This window comes from Danio rerio, chromosome 9, assembly GCF_052040795.2.
Source record: "Danio rerio strain M-AB ecotype USA chromosome 9, GRCz13ab, whole genome shotgun sequence".
In the NCBI taxonomy this organism is placed as follows: domain Eukaryota; kingdom Metazoa; phylum Chordata; class Actinopteri; order Cypriniformes; family Danionidae; genus Danio; species Danio rerio.
This window is the reverse complement of record NC_141029.1, coordinates 28531901-28550262: the sequence shown is the minus strand read 5'-3', so window position 1 is coordinate 28550262 and position 18362 is coordinate 28531901. Positions and strand designations below refer to the sequence as shown.

Below are 18362 nucleotides of genomic sequence, written 5' to 3'. Positions count from 1 at the left end.
AGAATGTCTACACTGTTTGTTTTCTTTATTTTGTTGTTATTGAGATTGTACACAAAAAATAAACACCTAACATATTGGATTAATGTATTGCTCTTATCTGTACAATCAAAACTAAAAGTGTAGTTTAAGTTCTTTTCGGTGATATCAGGAGAAGACGCCTCAAAGCGTGTATACGCGGTCTTCAACCCCTGGGTAGTAAGCTGAAACAACACAGTCATTTGAGTTTTTTGGGGGGACAACTTAATTGTTTGATGTTTCATCCGTCAAATTTGTAAAACTTAATCTTTAATTAATTTAATTAATTTCTTCATGTGGCTCAACACGAGTCGATTATGTAGATCCAAGCATTTTCTACAGTAAATTTCAAAGTTGTTTATCAGCTTTCAAAAAATAAATAAATAAAATAAAAAATTATATATATATATATATATATATATATATATATATATATATATATATATATATATATATATATAGTTCTAAAAGCTGATTCAAACTTCACTTTGGCCTGTTTTTGTTTCAAATGATGCCACATCATTTACTTCATAGTTACTTCTTCATTTCCACTTAAAGTACATCAAGGCCTTAAAAGTCTGACTGAACATTTCTCTGAAAAATCCATTCTATCTCTTCACCAAGTTCCCATTTTGCATAGTGTGATAATTATGGCTTCACTGACTAAATTATACAGTCCTTGATGAGGCAAACAAAGACAAATCTGTTCTCTGATATGAAGGCAAGCGAGAAAAAAAAATACATTTCACTGTGCTCTTTCAGAGTTATGTGTTCTCCTTGAGCTGTTATTTAATCATGTATGTCCACAGCGGAAATGTATTTTTGTCTGCGATTATTCTGTGAATATTTTGCATTTAAATGAATCCCTGGCGATCAGCAGATCTTCTTCAGAGCGTCGTATCACTAGAGCTCATTTCTCTCTCGCACTCTGCTTCATTACGTTTCTAATAAAGACAGCTGCACACAACAGAAAATGTGTGAATCTTGCGTTTTTAAAAGGACGGCGAGGCATTTTGTATGTCTGTCTGTTTAGATTTTCACACAAGTCAGATTTGCCCACCCGCCATGACCTAATAACCAGCGTGACTGAAAATTGTGTGGTCTTTTACAGGAAGTACAGAGGCAGAGGTCAATTTGCCTCTAGTGCTGAAAGCCCTTTGGTGAACTGTGACATTCACAACACCAAACTAACCACTAGCCATCTCAAGATACAACAAATAAAGACAGTAAAAACACATATGAAAGAATATAACTTGAACTGTGTATTTTTTAATGCAGCCTCATTGGAAATATGTCTTTCAACCTACATAATTGTTAAACTGCCAAAACGTAGTTCACCATATGCTTGACTACAGTTTCTAAGTAAATTGTATGCCTACAGGGCAGTGTGACATACACAACTTTTGTTCCTTTTCACACTAATGATAAATGCAGAGACATATTATCATCAAATTAAGAATTAGTTTCATTCACTTCATTCATTCGTTTATTGCATAAAGCCAAAGAAATACCATAAAAAAATGAATGATGTCTGATTTAAAAAAGAATACGTTTGCCTCATCTATCTACAAATTGTACCCTGAGCAAAATCTAGATGGTGAGGTATGTGTTTCCATTGAGCCTGGGCTGTAATATTGACTCCACCACCACTTAAACACCAGAAATAAAAGCATTATAAATATTTAGCTAAGAATGAGCATAAGATAAGAATGTCATGTGCCCAGTTGGTTTAAAAATGTCCGTAAGTATTTAAAATAGAATTTTAGAAGCTTTAATTAGTGTAGTTCAGAAAAAGTATGTTGTTTTGTTTTATTATATAGATTAAATTAGAAGGATTACTAATGTGCATTATCTCACTCATATTTTGATATTGTTTACACCCTATAGTAGTCAACATTTGAAGTGGATCAAACCATATGTATAAATTGTCCTAAGACAAGAATGGGTGTTGTTCGACATTGATTAAAAGATTTGATCCACGTCAAATGCTGACTACTGTAGTTATTGAGAACCATAAAGCAGACACTTGCATTTAATATCCTTTCTATGTACATGAAATAACTTTATGCTCACACAATTTTATTATTAAAAAAAAAAAAGTACATTGATTAAATATGAATGCCAATAAGTCAATCAGCTATTTAAAATATCAATTATATTAATTGTTCATATAGATTTATCAATAACATAACAATTAACAGGTTCATAAAAGCAACTATAACAAAATATATACAATGTAAGCATTTGACCAATCATTCATTCATTTTTCTTTGGCTAAAGCTGCAGTCACACTAGAGATTGAGTGTTTCTGTTGTATGGCACTGCAAAAAGGGGCCAAATTAAACAAGATGATTAGACATTTAAAAAAGTGAGCGATGTTCCATATTTTAAATTCCTGTCCAGAGAGGTCATGTTTTGATCCCCAATGGGTCTCACGCAGTCAAGTGATGCGATTGACGCACGACCTTGCGTTTCCGGTCTGACGCATTTGTGTACGTATAAATGGAAGTCTATGGGGAGAAAAGTCCAGTGTGACCGCAGCTTTAGTCTCTTATTTATCAGGATTTGCTGCAGCGGAATGAACCGTCAATTATTCTGGCATAAATTTTACACAGTGAATACCCTTCCAGCCACAACCCAGTTCTGGGAAAACATAAAAAAATATTTTATAAAGCCCTGTCAAAACTGAAATTTCAAACTAAAATATCGAATAAGATGTAAATAATTTAAAAACAGAGACACGTTTTGTATGTATATTGCAACGTATATTTCAATCTAGGTTAAGTTTGCCGTAAAACCCTGTCAGTAAACATCAAGCCAAAATTTCAAATATGAAATACATAATAAAAAAATGTGTTCTATATTCATCCAAAGAGCTTAGAATGACTAAGAGGCGACACTCAACAGAACGTTCCATTGCAACAGCAGCGCCCAGCAACAACCCTGGATTCCGCCATTTTGGAGTGAAAGTGATCGGCCGTCCATTGGATCTCATTACTGTCGCGATGGCAAGCAGCTGCTTTGTTTTCTATTTATTTATTTAAAAAGCGCATTAAAGCTGAGATACAACCTGAAAGACGACAATACAACACTTATTATCACAATCATCAGCACTTTTAATAGTTTATTTTACAGACTTATAATATGCTGTTGTTCTATTGGAGTTTTCATTCTAAAATGGCCGTCGAGCCCTCTAGTGGCTGTTTCCCAAATTACACTAGAGTGTTGCCTCTTGGTCATTCTAAGCTCTTTGATTCATCTCATTATTCACGAATCGGCGGGTGCAGCCATTTAAATCTTTTTGGCATTTGTTTTTAAATAAAAAAGTCTTAAAATGTAAACATCTTATAAAAAAACATCACAATGTACATAAGTTATCATTTAATTAGAATTTATCAATAACTCCATTTTGACTAAATGTCAGATAGAACCTTATAATTTTAAGGTGACGACTTGTTTGTAGAGCAAGCATTTTGACTGTTTTTGCCATTCTTTATTCCTAGTCATTTCTGGCAACTGAATCGGAAGTTCAAAAACAATTGCAGAAACGAGCACACTTTTGCATTGAACAATAAGGTCAATGGCACTTGACTTAACAGAATCTTAAAGAAGACTAAAAATATTCTAGTAAGCTCTGTTAAAGAATGTAATATCAAACCAAAATATCAAATATTATATAAATAAGGCAATTGAGACATGTTTTATTATTACGTTTGGCCTGTATATTATTGCTTTAATATTCAAATCTAAACCCTCTTCTTTGAAAATCTTAAGAAGTGATTACAATGAACATCTGTCATGGTAACCTGCTTGCTACTGTAATCATCTTTAGAGTTTTTAATGGCCTCTGTGTTAAACACAATCTCAAATAAGCATCTCAACAGTAGTTGCCATTTCCACTCCAGTGAGCTCTGTTTATTGCTATCAGTTACTAATTAAATCAGATGTGGTGGGACTTGTGCACCGCTTGTATCATGCCGTATGATGCGATAGGATGGATTACGGCCTTAGTCAATGTGAATGGGCACAATACGCTTATTCAGTGGTGCACGACCGGGGACTTTACATCACATAATCAAATAATCAAGTCCCAAAACTAATTACAGTACAGCTATGCATCTTCATTCATGGAGGACTGCCTTCACACTCTATGGCGCACTCCGTGATCCGTGCAAGATTTTTGTATTCATTTATTTTTTTTCTTCTGTTTGGTGCAGAATAACTGTGTTAATTAACAATGTGTTTTAGCTTCAGTGCTCGCAGATTCCCAGAAGGCGTTAGCGCCTTTGTGGCAGTAAGGCCATCAGGAAGATCTTACACACAAGGATGAGGCTAATATTGGGAGTTGTTCATCATGTTGCGAACTTTCCATTGAATTCTGTTGTGTTTAAATTGAGATAGTGGTGTTATTTAGAAACATTATTATGCATAATAACCTCCTAAACTTCACAGAATTATCACTAGGTTAATAATCTACCCAAAAAATACAAAATTCAGAGCACATCTACAACAGTCTGGAATGCAAGCTTACACTCTTAAACTTAAAGGTTTTATGGCATTAGTGGTTTCATGAAGAACATTTACCATATTGAACCCTTCTTAATACTTTTTCAAGATTAGGTTCTAAAGATTAGGGCTGGGAAATATGGCAAACATATATAGTTGAAGTCAAAATTTTTAATCCTTCTGTGAAATTTAGTGATGTTTTCACAGTATCTCCTATACCAGTGTTTCTCAACCATGTTTCTGGAGGACCACCAGCTCTGAACATTTTCTATGTGTCCTTGACCAAACACACCTGATTTAGATCATCAGCACATTAGCAGAGACTGAAAGACCTGTAATGGGTGTGACAGACAAAGGAGACATCCAAAGCATGCAGTGTTTGTGGTCCTCCAGAAAATTGGTTGAGAAACACTATCCTATACTATTGTTTCTTCCAGAGAAATTCTCATTTCTCATATAGTTAAAATCAAAAGATTTTTAAACATTCTTAAAACAAATTTAAGGTCAAAATTATTAGGTTTCTTAAGAACTATTTTTCTTCCATTGGCTATAGTAACTTTATTCAATAACATGCCTAATTACTTGCCAAATAGTGAAGTCTGTAAATTGTACTTTAAGCTGAGCATTAGTGTCTGGAAGAATACAGTAAGTAGATAAATATTATGAACTCATCATGACAAAGATAAAACTATTTAGTTGTTAGAAATTAGTTGTTGAAACTATTCTGTTTAAAATGTGTTAAGAGTATTTTTTAAAATAGTTAATTTTCATAAGAGGGCTAATCATTTTGATTTCAACGTTATATTACACTATAAAATTGTTCATATCAGTTAACGCAATAGTGTCAAGTCTTTTAATTTTGAAAGCAGATACAGTTGAAGTCAGAATTATTCACCCCCCTGTTTCCCTGTTCATCCCCCCCCCCAATTTCTATTTAACAAGAGAAGATATTTTCAAAACATTTTTAAACAATAATTTTAATAACTTATTTCTAATAACTGATTAATTTTATCTTTACCATGATATCATTGTACTAGATATTTTTAAGACACTTCTATACAGCTTCAAGTGACATTTAAAGGCTTAACTACATTAATTAGGTTAACTAGGCAGGTTAGGGTAATTAGGCAAGTTATTGTATATCAATGATTTTTTTCTGTAGACAATTGAAAAAAAAAAATAGCTTAAAGGGCTAATAATTTATCCTAAATGTTTTTTAAAAAGAAAAAAAATATAATACTGTGAAAATGTCCTTGCTCTGTTAAACATCTTTTGAGAAATATTTAAAAAAAAATAATAATAATAATATCAAAGGGGGGGATAATAATTCTGACTTCAACTCTATTTCTACACAAGGACAAGCAAAAAAAAAAAAAAAAAAAAAAACCGGTTACAGTACTTGGAAACTAAAACTAGATTCTTTGTCAAGACATGTCAAGCACACCATATATAAAAAGATGTAAAATACCATGATATCATTTGTAAAATGTCATTTTTTTAAGTAAACATTTGTCCCAGCATGTATGAAAATAAAACTAAATACTTTTTTGTCCACACATATCAAGCACATCATACTGATAAAATTATATTTTTTTACAAAAATGTATTTAATTTTTCTGAATTTATTCCAGCATATTTCACTGGGTGATATCAAATCATAAAACAAGTTTATCTGTGAGCACACAATATATATATATATATATATATATATATATATATATATATATATATATATATATATATATATATATATATATATATATATATATATATATATATATATATATATATATATATAAGGGTAAAATTCCCTTTTAGGACTGTTTTTTTCTCATGAGGACTGCTGACAGCTTGCTATAATGCTGATGATTTCAGATTTCACACTCCTCGTGAGGACATTTGTCAGTGTAGGCAAACCCAACCCATTCAAAAAGGATTTCTGACACACGTTCACAAAATGGCGTTTTAAAATGAACGCTGAGGAGAAGCATGTTCAACTAATCCTGTCATTCACAACACAAGGGCATAACAGCTGCTTACCTCATTCCTCTGATAAATGTGCTGTATCCTACCCCTGGAGACCAGGCACTAGTAAAGTCACATCCGCAAACTACATACCATACAGTATAAAGAAGTAAAAAGGTGTCTGCCGTGATGTAAAAATTCCTAGAAGGATGCAACAAAACACTTCAGAAAATTACAATAGTGAATTCAGTTTGGTTTTGTTAGTGGTTAAAGTTATGACTGTGAATATAATTAAATAGTTAGCATTATGCAGTAGCTTGATTCCCAGTCATTCAGAATTTCAGAAGTAACAACATTATGGCAAATACTGTGGAAATTTCTTTGGTCTGTTAAACATCACTAAAAATTTCACAGAAGGACTAATATTTTTTTAATATTAATATATTAAATTAAAATAAATGTATTTAAAATATTATACATTTTTACATGTATGATTTATTATTATTGATTAAATGTTTCATTTTATTCCTTTATTAAAAACATTTTTTTTTCATTTATTTTTTATTTTTATGAAAAAGAAAAAAAAAATTGAAACTGTTTTCTGAATAAATTCAGTAAACCAATAAAATATATGCCATTCTTTTTTATTTTTACTTTTTTTATATAAACAAATACAAGTACACATTCTAATTAATGGAAACCTGAAATACCTCTTTGGCATCTTGACCCTTTTTTTCCCCACAGGCAAAATCATACACTCTTCATTTTGCTTCAGTTCTATCTAGGAGAACTCCTGTGAAATATTAAAATAGTCTTCGGTTGTTCTTCCCTATAAAGACAGATTAACAGTGAATCGGACAGAGCACTCCTGTTTTGCAAAGAGTCTAATGAACAACGCTCCCCAACCGAGAAACAGTAATCCATACTGACTGGTCCCTCTTTCACTCTCTCACGGTTCCGCTCATACAGCAAACCCACAGCAGCTGCTCATCACAGGCACAACTAAACAGCAGAAAGGTCAACGTTAATCCGCGTCCACTTTCATGAACGCCTTCAACATCTTCCATTTAGATAGTTTACCCAGCATCCCTTCAGGGCACACATGATGATCCGTCTCCTCCAACACTTGACACGAGCTTCATGAGAGCTGAAGCTTTACTGAAAAACTTTTTTCCTTTACTGACAGATATCAGGAGATATCAGGTTTCTTTGAGAATTAAAGCAGTGGATCTCTGTGTGTCTGCACGACTGCTAGACTGTCTGCTGCTACATGCCAGATTCAATAGACGAAATTACAGTTTACAAACATAGACTCGCTGGTGATACTACTAGATTCTTCAGACAGATCAGACAAGAGCTGCAGGGTAGCGACTTACTCAAACTGAGCTGGAAAAAAAGAAGAAGATGAAATAAGATGAAATATAAATGCTGCATGTTGAAACTACATTACACTACACTTCACCTGGCAGACATTTGGGCTTTTTGTAGATTTCTGTCATTTCCAATGGTTTATACAACCTAAATGTTTAAAACAGATGAATAAAAAATATAATAAAATAAAAAATAAGTGCGCAATGGTGCAGAGGGTAGCATGATTGCCTCACAGCTAGAAGGTCGCTGGTTTGAACCTTAGCTGGGTCAGTTTGTGTGTGGAGTTTGCATTACCGGTTTCCCCCACAAGTCCAAAGACATGGGGTATAGATGAAGTGAGTAAGCTAAATTGTCCATAGTGTTTGTGTGTGAATGAGTGTGTGGATGTTTCCCAGTGATGGGGTGCAGCTGGAAGGGCATATGCTGATTAAGTTGGCGGTTCATTCTGCTGTGTTGACCCCTAATTAATAAAGAAACTTAGCAGAAAAGAAAATGAAAGAATGAAAATAAAATAAATAACCAACCAAACAAACAAACAAGCAAAAATAAACAAAACAAAACAAAACAAAAAAAAAATTATCAATGAAGTTGGCCCAGGTGCACCAAAACCAGGTTCTTTGTAAATAGTTGCAAACAAAAAGTTATATGTGTTATATAAACTGATTAAACTGAGTCTCCCTCATAAGTGAATAAAATTGGGATACAATTTGGGCATTTTGTAGATTTCTGTCATTTGCAATGGATTATACAACCTGATAAATAAATAAATAAATAAATAAAATAATAATAATAATAACCTAATATCTGTAAAATAAAATAAAATAAAATAATACTTAAGCCGCCAAAACATGAATTCTATGTGATCTTTGTGTATACCAGGGATCTGTACCTCCTGGATCGCTGGTATATACACAGACCACATAGAACTACAAATCCAACATTATATGGACTACAAGATCCAGTCATGTACTGCTCACACACACCAGTTCCTAATCCTGGCTGATTGCTAACACACACACAGCTTAAGCTGTTCAGAACTGAAGACATGGACTTTAAAAGCAGCACAGACGCACACACTAGTTGCTGAGTCTTGTTATACTGATTGTGAACATTACGAAGCATTTTCCTTTCCTTACCTTCTGTGTTTGAACCTTGCTTTGTTCTGTTTGTTTTACATTGTCTGCTGCCTGCCTTCTTACCACTCATCTGATATTTGACTACGACCCTAGATTTTCTGTACACATCTGTTTGCCCGTGTTGACCATTGCTTGCCTGACCATCTCTATTACATAGACATATTTTTTATTCTTTTTTTTACTAATAACTTATGGGTTGTAGCTGGAAGGACATCCGCTGCGTAAAACATATGCTGTATAAGTTAGCAATTCATTGTGGTGTGGCGATGCCTGATTAATAAAGGGACAAAGCCGGAAAAAAAAGAATGAATGAATGATATATTATTATATCTTTACAAATATATAATTGCTCATCTCCATCACTTAAAAATTGTTTGACTGAAGATTCCAGAATTATGTCTGCTTGATGTCACATATGAGTCCAGTTTAATTTAATACACCGCACAAAGGCTTCACGAATAAATGCCACAGCAATTCTTGATTTTGGTTATTCAGCTCAAAGCAGCAGGTTTCAGCGTTCCCTTTATTCTGTCTTTATAAGCCCTGCCGAATAATGTTACCCCTAATACAACTGGCACACAAATCAGTTTCTGAATGAGATAGCTAAAGGTTGCCATGGCATCTGTTGTGCGTTACCAAGGAGATTTTTTTTTCTTCATATTTTTCCACAATGGCATCCTTTTAACGCCCAGGTGAAGACATCTTTAACTCGGTCTGCATCTCCATGGCCACAGTCATTACCTTACATTACTGTATGTCATGGCGCTGAGCTTCAGGAAGAGCAGAGCTGTAAACAAACCACGTCACTCCTGTTCAAGATTAAGACTCGTCCGTCACACCTGCTAAAGAAATAACAGCGATGACACACGCGAGTCAAGATCACCGACGACAGCAGCTGCTCCAGCCAAACCGTGATGCTATAATTACAGATGAGAAGATATCTATTACACTCAGCAGAAAAACATAAAAAGCAGACGTCTTTCATATATCAGCGTGAATATTACCACAAGACAGAAAAGGAGGAGGAAAAAAATAGAGGAAGACTTTTACCAAAGAGACCCGTTTTTCTCTGTCAGAGCTTTTCTCCCTGGTATGATGGAGGGCTGAAGGTCAGGAGAGCTGTTTCTTTCACTCCCTTTTCTTTCTTTCCACTTCGCTTCAGAGAATCATACTTAAAAAGGCAGCCATTTGTAGTTATTCAGTTAAGAAAATAGCTGCTATGTGGAGGATCATTTATGATGTGATGAACTCTCAGATATATAGTGCAGCACTCAGAGCAAGTTCATTTCGCTCAATGTTTGTTGGAAAACAAAGTTGGAAATATCTGAGCAGTTTGCAAGCATTCCAATACTGCACTTACTACATTGTTATTATTATTATTATTATTATTAATAATAATAATAATAATAATAATAATACAATTAATACTACTAATAATAATAATAAAAATAACAATAATAATAATACATTTGATTTTAGGCACCCTTTTAACCACTCAGGGTCACCAAACATAAAAAGAAAAATGAATGAATGAATGAATGAATGAATGAACGAATAAATGAATGAATGAATGAATGAATGAACAAAGGAATGACAAAAGGAACGAAGGAACAAACAAAAAGAATAAATGAATGAATGAACGAACAAAAGAACAAAGCATCTGTTCATTCCTTTACTCATTAATTTTCCTTCGACTTTCTAACCTCTCAGGGTCAGCATACATAAGAAGCAAATTTAATGAATGAATGAATTTTTTTTTATTATTAATTAATGGATGAATAAAGAAATCAACAAAGGAATGAAGGAACAAACAAAAATAATAAATGAATGAATTAATTAATTAATTAATAAACTTTAAAATGACAAATAAAAAACAGCAGTTTAGAAAGCATCTGTTCATTCATTTACACATTAATTTTCCTTCGGCTTTGTAACCACACAGGGTCACCATATACGAAGCAAGATGAATGAATGAATGAATGAATGGACTATAAAATGACAGAAAAACAACAGTTTAGAAAGCATTTGTTTATTCATTTACTCATTCATTTTCCTTCAGCTTTACAACCACTCAGGGTCACCATATTTAAGAATCTGAATGAAGGAATGAATGAATGAATGAATGAATGAATGAATGAATGAATGAATGAATGAACGAACGAACAAAGGAACAGAAAAAGGACAAACAAAAGAATGAAGGAACAAGCAAAAAGAATAAATGAATGAATGAATGGACGAAAGAGTTAATGAATGAATGAATGAATGAATGAATGAATGAATGAATGAATTATTAATAAATAAATTATTTTATAAATTATTTATAATTTTTCTTTATAATAAATATAAAATTTGTTTTTATATTTAATTCACCTGTAGCGCATGTCTTCGGACTGTGGGGTAAGCCAGAGCACCCAGAAGAAACCCACGTCAACAAGGGGAGAACATGCAAACTTCACACAGAATAGCCCACTGATCCAGCTGGGACTCAAACCAGCAATCTTTTTGCTGTGCGGCAACAATGCTAACCGCTGAGCCACCGTGCCACCAGCATCTATTCATATTGATGTAAATATGTTTACACCAGCCGTGCAATCCAATTGGGAGATTTACCCCAAATCATGCAAGATGTAAACAGTGTCCTGCATTTACATAGATTCAGGTAAGATTACTCACTTTTATTTTCACAAAACTTAGTTGTATTACAAATAAACAAAAACCGATGAAGTTAAACTATTAGACATGTATTTGTCAAATTGTAAGTCAAATTTTGTGAACTGCTTACATAATTGGTGAAAATTTACTCTTAAATTGTTATAACAAAATAAGAAAGAGATTAGAAAATGCATGTTATAATATTTGAAGTATGCTTACATGTAGATCACAAAACAAAAAAACAGGCTCAATTTATAAAAAAACAAATGTTTACCAATTCAGCAATGTGTTTACAATCTTTCTTAGTTTTATTAATATAATTAACAGTTTGCACAATCTGATTTCTGGGAAGCAAACACATCTACATCCAAAACATTGGCACATATCAATCAGAAAATGTGGTCAGTTATACCTCTTTGAGCTGAAAAGGAGAATGAACTAAATTAGGTTTTCAAGTCAAAGAAGGTGAATCCTTTGAGCACACCCAACATTTACACCACTGGCAGAAAAAATCCAATGGTATTTGTTTAGCAGCTGAAGAGTACTTTACCAGTAAGATGGCTTTGGCAAGCTGTTTCAAACTCACTCATACAGCATTTTTAATTGTGATTTAATCCAACGCAAGTTCATTCATTCATTCATTTTCCTTCAGCTCAGTCCCTTTATTTATTAGGGGTCACCACAGTGGAATGAACCATCAACTTATCCAGCATTTGTTTTACAAAGGGGATGCCTTTCCAACCGCAACCCAGTACTGGGAAACACCCATGCAAACCCAAACACTACGGCCAATTTAGTTAATTCAATTCACATATAGCGCATGTTTTTGGACTGTGGAGGAAACCGGAGCACCCAGAGGAAACCCACACGAACATGCGGGGAGAACATGCAAACTCCACACAGATATGCCAAATGGCCCTGCCGGGACTCAAACCAGTGGCCTTCTTGCTGTGAGATGACAGTTCTTACCACTGAGCCATCATGTCGCCCCTAACACAAGTTTCTTTTTATTTTATTTTTTATTTTTTCACTTGAAATGTATCAAGGCCTTTAGTGTAAGTGAGATAAAGACAGCAAAAAAAAAAAAAAAAGACAACAATGAGAGAAGGGGAAAAAAGTAAAAAGTGTTTAAAAAGAGCAGATGCTGGGCCAAACTGTCAATCCATTGGCTGGAGGTGACCTCTTTCCGCCGGGCCTGTGGTTTAACCCACCTACCCAGGAGTAAGAGCCGAGGGAAGGCAATTGATCCAAATGCTGCAGATTACTCCAGATAAGTGTTTCAGATCAGCAGATCTTAATGGTGGGAATGAAAGGTCTGGTCCGATACGGCAGGAGACGCTATTGATCATTGTTCAACATGCGGGTGTGGAGACGAGATCCGGGATAAACAGTTCATTTAGAGCTGGGGGTTAGAAGAATCGAACAGCTGCGAGGCACAACAAAGAGAGAGGACGGCAGACACAGAGAGAAAGAGAGAGAGAGTGAAACACTCACTGCACTACTTCCTGTACTGAGGAAAAAGTCCTTAACCTGTATTGAACCAGACTAACTCACCCCAGAGAATATAGCTTCATTTAGATTCAAGTTGCCAAAATTCTGTAGTTGCCAAAAGTTTAAATGTTGCTTAAATGGTAAAACATTGAGCTGACTATATCAAGGTCATCATAAAAAAAAAAAAAATAAATAAAAAATAAATAAATAAATAAAATAAAATAAAACAGAATAAAATAAAATAAAATTAAGTTGTTAAATTAAATTAAATTAAATATATTTTAAGTCTAAGTATGTAAAAAATTATTTTATTTTGTTTATGTTAGTATAAATATAAAAATCTTAAAAGCTGATTTATACTTCTGCGTCATGCGCACGCGTTTGGTCCAGCGAAGCCTTCGCACGGAAACATAGCCCTCGCCGTGGCTGATGCCGACAATACCATGCACCTCTCAAAATATGTACAACACATCACAATGAAACATAGCACAAGCGCTGTGATTGCTCAGCTTGGTACAGGTGACGAGCATGGGCAGTGCTGACAGCCGCGAGCCCGATGGTGTGAGTGTTTACAAGTGTCAAGTCCCTTGAAGGAGCTCCAGATGACTGTGTCAAAATACTTCCTCTACAAATGTGTGTTCATGACTTTACATAAAAAGTAAAAAAAAAATAAGAAGAAAATATTAGTTTGCAACATCAAGCAGCTTAACGTTTTCAAAGTCTAAAAATTTATACATTTCTACAAGTCAATAAGACCGGCCTGCTCATTCATGATGTATAAGCTAGTGTGCTCTAAAACAGTGGCAAAATTCAAATTTGGGAAGATACAAACACCCAAAGCTAGACACTGTTGTAAAAAGGAATGAATAAATATATATATAACAATAATATTAATGAAGCATTTTTGCAGAAGTAGATGAATTTGATTGTCTAAAATTAACTTGAGCTCTGCAGCAAAACTTTCTGTGAGCACAGAAGTTAAGAAAGTCTTGTACTTTTAATGTTGTGCAGAGAATTTTTAGAAAAAGTGGGCGTATGTATGGGTGTGGCCAATGGAGGACTGGAGAATTATTGACAAGTAACGAATTCCACTAAACTCCACCTGTTAATATCAGCTACGTACAATAGAGCAAATCGAAAATTGAAATGTGTTGCATACCCCTGAATGTAAATCTTGCATTTCATTAAGGATAACAGAATTCTGTGAATCGAATTATTAATTTGTATCCAATAAATGACTACGATTTTTGACATTGAAGAAAACCCTCTCCTGACCTTTTTATTGAACACATGGAACATGGAACATGGAATTGACTAAATATTACAACACAGTCTGACTTAGCCTATCTGCTTGAGCACTTCCTCTTTCTTGCTCAGTCTGTCTTTCTAGAGCTGTTTCAACAACAAATGGATCAAAGAATAAATAAAATAAAATTGACGTCTCCTTATGCTTTAGTTTCAAATCTTCTGACCAATCAAATGATTTCTAGTATCTAACATGTCCATACCCCCTTCAAGATGCTATCTGCTTGTTAAGTATTGGTGACATATACTGTTTCCGAGGTCCAAGCCGTTAATCTGTGATGGCCTTGGTTATTTTTTTAACATGGTTAAACAAAATTTGTCTTCCATACTAAACGTTTCAGTCTCTCTTGCCCCCTCTATTTTAAAATTAAATTATTTTTCTGATGTTCAGCTTAACAAAATTCAGAAGTTTGTGTTTTTAGCTGGCTTGACAGCAGCCAAGAATATAGTTGCGACAAGATGGAAGCCTCCACATTCTCTTGATCATCATCATTGTATTATTACTTTTATTGATATTGTGTATATGAAAATGTCCATTGCTCACATCCATAGAGAGAGAGAGGACAAGAGAGGACACCATGCAAGAGAGGACACCATCAGACTTTGGGCACAAACCTTGGACAAACTTAAAGGTTTACTAATTTGAATCAAGGAGACATCAAAAAGCAGAAACTTCTGGTTCCAGGCCCCATATTTTTTTCTATTGTTTATTTTTTATTAAATAATTTATTTTCCCTCTTTATTATTTTTATCTGTTTTTTTTTTCTTTATATTTTAAGGTTCCCTGTTTGGGCTTTTAATATCTGTTCTTCATTGCCGTAGACCTCTTTTTAGCACAGTTTCAAAAACCTATTTTTATTGGTCTATTACCATTATTTTATTTATTTATTTATTTATTTATTTATTTATTTATTTATTTATTTATTTATTTATTTATTTATTTATTTATGTATGTATTTATTTATTTTTAACTGGCTTAATTATACCCTTACTTAACCTTAAATACAGATTTGATTATTTGGAAATTAGTTTTATGTTATGTATTTGTGTGTGTTTGTATATATATAAATATATATATATATATATATATATATATATATATATATATATATATATATATATATATATATATATATATATATATATATATAATTTATTTATTTATTGGTAAAAATATATATTTATTTATTTATTAGTTTTATTTGTTTTAGTATGTCGTTATCACTTACTCTTCAGTTTTTCCTTTTTATGGTCTCTATTGTTGTTGTTGTTGACATTATTATTAATATTATTATTTAACAACATGTATATTGGTTTTTATATGTATATCTATGCATAATGCTTTATACTGATTGTCTACGGCATGTTTTTTCTGTTTTCAAATAATACAAAATAAAATAAAAATTTGATGGAAAAAAATAAATAATTTAAGCAAACTTTATATATAATCATGGTGTACACAACAGTCTCTGGACACAATTTTTTTTTAACAATTCGTCACCTTAGAATTATAAGGTTCTATCTGACATTTTTTTTCAAAATTGAGTTATTGACACATTATTATTATTAAATGACAACTTATTTACATTATGGAATGTTATTTTATAAGTTGTTTACATTTCAAGACTTTAATAATAATTAAAAAAATGTTACACGCATACTGTTTGCTATGGAATGCAAATAAATTTAAGCTCAATATCTCAAAATCATTCAGATCTATGTGATCTATGCTATGTGCTTAAGCTCGACCAGAGTCATTCGCAGAACTGTGTTAAAACAAAACATGATTGGTAGTTAAACTAAAGGGGAAGAGCTATGATATGTCCCACCCAGTTTTCATGTTTTTGATCAAGTTACATTAAATATGTCTTTATATTAAATACTGAAAAAGCATTATTAAAAAAAGACGAAATAATTTACATTTATATAATAATTTAGAACTTAGAAATGTATTTAACACAATGTGCAATAATACTCCTTATTGCATCTACTGCAAACATACTGCTGCATGTCTAGACAGCAAAGCATTTTTCATAAACACTACGAACCAAATGATATTTACCTTTGGTTTATCTATTAATTAAATCCAAAACTTCTTGAACTGAAATCTTTCAGCCAACAGAAGCAGACTTTGTGGTCCAGAAGTGACGTTTTCAGAACATTTCAGTTTATTAAAGAGAGAGAGAGAGAGAGAGAGAGAGAGAGAGAGAGAGAGAGAGAGAGAGAGAGAGAGAGAGAGAGAGAGAGAGAGAGAGAGAGAGAGAGAGAGAGAGAGAGAGAGAGAGAGAGAGAGAAAGCGTGTGAACATGAAGCTGCAGGAATGTTTTTTCAACTCTCTTCCATCTGCATCAAGAGAAAGGTTAAGGGTCCAAAATGTAATAAGTACAAAATGGTTCCCTGTTGAACTAAGAGGCAAATAATGTGATTTGCATGAGAAGTGGAGCATTACTCAACACAGAGGGCAGTAAGGTCAACACTTTCAACTAATATTAGAAAGAGACTGATAGGTTTACGCTCTGCTTAAAACATAGACTGAAAGTTCATTTCTCTCTGCACTTTTCTGAATATAAAGCAATTAAAGTGAATCAAATGGATTTATCTGAGAGAGTTGACAGGTAGTCTGTCACATTCCTGTCGTGTTTTCCAAGGACCAGCCGAAACGACACAAAGAGAGCCGGATGGACAGATTTGGAGAACGACAGACCATTCTTCATCGTTTACTGCCGTTCCTCTGAATCATGTAGCACGGAAGACAGCCGGTCTGGTTTGAGAAAGAGTAATGGCTGCTCTTATGTCTTCTTTTAAGTGTTATGAATTTGTTCGTCTGCTATTTTCTCATGGTGGCTGTCAGCTTCTCACAGAGGCCTGGATGAAAAAGAAAAGATGGACAGAGTTGATGGATCTTCCTTGAGTTTTCACTCACCAAATTAGTCACAAAACAGCCTACAGTTGTTCAAATGTCAGTACTAGATCTCTAACTTTTTAAGAATCAATACAGGAGGTACATACTGCATATCTATCTATCTATCTATCTATCTATCTATCTATCTATCTATCTATCTATCTATCTATCTATCTATCTATCTATCTATCTATCTATCTAGTCAAATTAATAAATTACATCTTAAATTATATTTAATTCTTTTTAGTGCAATGATGTTTAAAAACATACTGTATGTTTGATTGTGTAGATGAAGTATTGATGAGCAGACTAGAAAAACGCATAAAAACATATTCACAATCTATAAATGCATTAAGCACATAGTGTATATATACATTTTAATTCTAATTTTAACCCAATTCCTGAGCATCTTCTTTTACTCACTTTTCCCAAAAGAACTTTATCAAACAGCAGACAAATTATGCTGCAGAGTTTGCTGTACTCATCCTAATCAATACCCATAAACACGTTATGCAAGTGTCAGAATATTATCTTGCTGAAAGTTTAATATGCTGACTATTTTGATGTTATGAATAATTTTGTTTAAATCCTCAATCCCACAACAAACACCCAGTGGTGCCATGTGCTGTTAAACCTCCTACATCTCTCTAAAACACAGAGTTCCTGTTCCCACACAACTATTGATAACCATTGACAGCAGCTGTCAGTGTACATTCCCACTTCATTTTCTCTTTCTTCTGTTTATTAAAGGATAAACTCGGTGCACATCACCACACATGGTGGCAAAAACAATAATTGATGTAAGTTTCTTTATATGAAAGACAAAAGTTTACCTCTCAATTGCTTACACAATGTCCAGTTTAGGTGACTAAATTGTCGAACGTGGAACACACAGACACACATACTGCATTTACTCTATCAAACAGTCCTGTCCATCACTGGGTTATAATCACGTTACAACATGGGATACAAGTATATTTTGGCAAAGTACAAAGTTTCTATTTTAGAGATGGTTTATA

The 18362-nt window shown here is 33.4% G+C and overlaps 1 protein-coding gene across 5 annotated transcripts in view; it reads right to left on the bottom strand.

The window, feature by feature from the left end:
* Positions 1–18362, bottom strand: part of LOC141376138 (uncharacterized) — a 1062333-nt gene that overhangs the window by 479753 nt on the left and 564218 nt on the right. For 2 of the 5 annotated variants that reach the window (XR_015499515.1, XR_015499520.1), the window contains exon 8: positions 16588–17306. The exons of 2 other annotated variants lie outside the window; for them this stretch is intronic. The gene's annotated coding sequence lies outside the window, so the exon portion shown is untranslated. Of the gene's footprint in view, positions 1–15650; positions 17307–18362 lie in introns of those variants that run through there. One more of the 5 variants, XR_015499517.1, reaches the window with a different exon arrangement.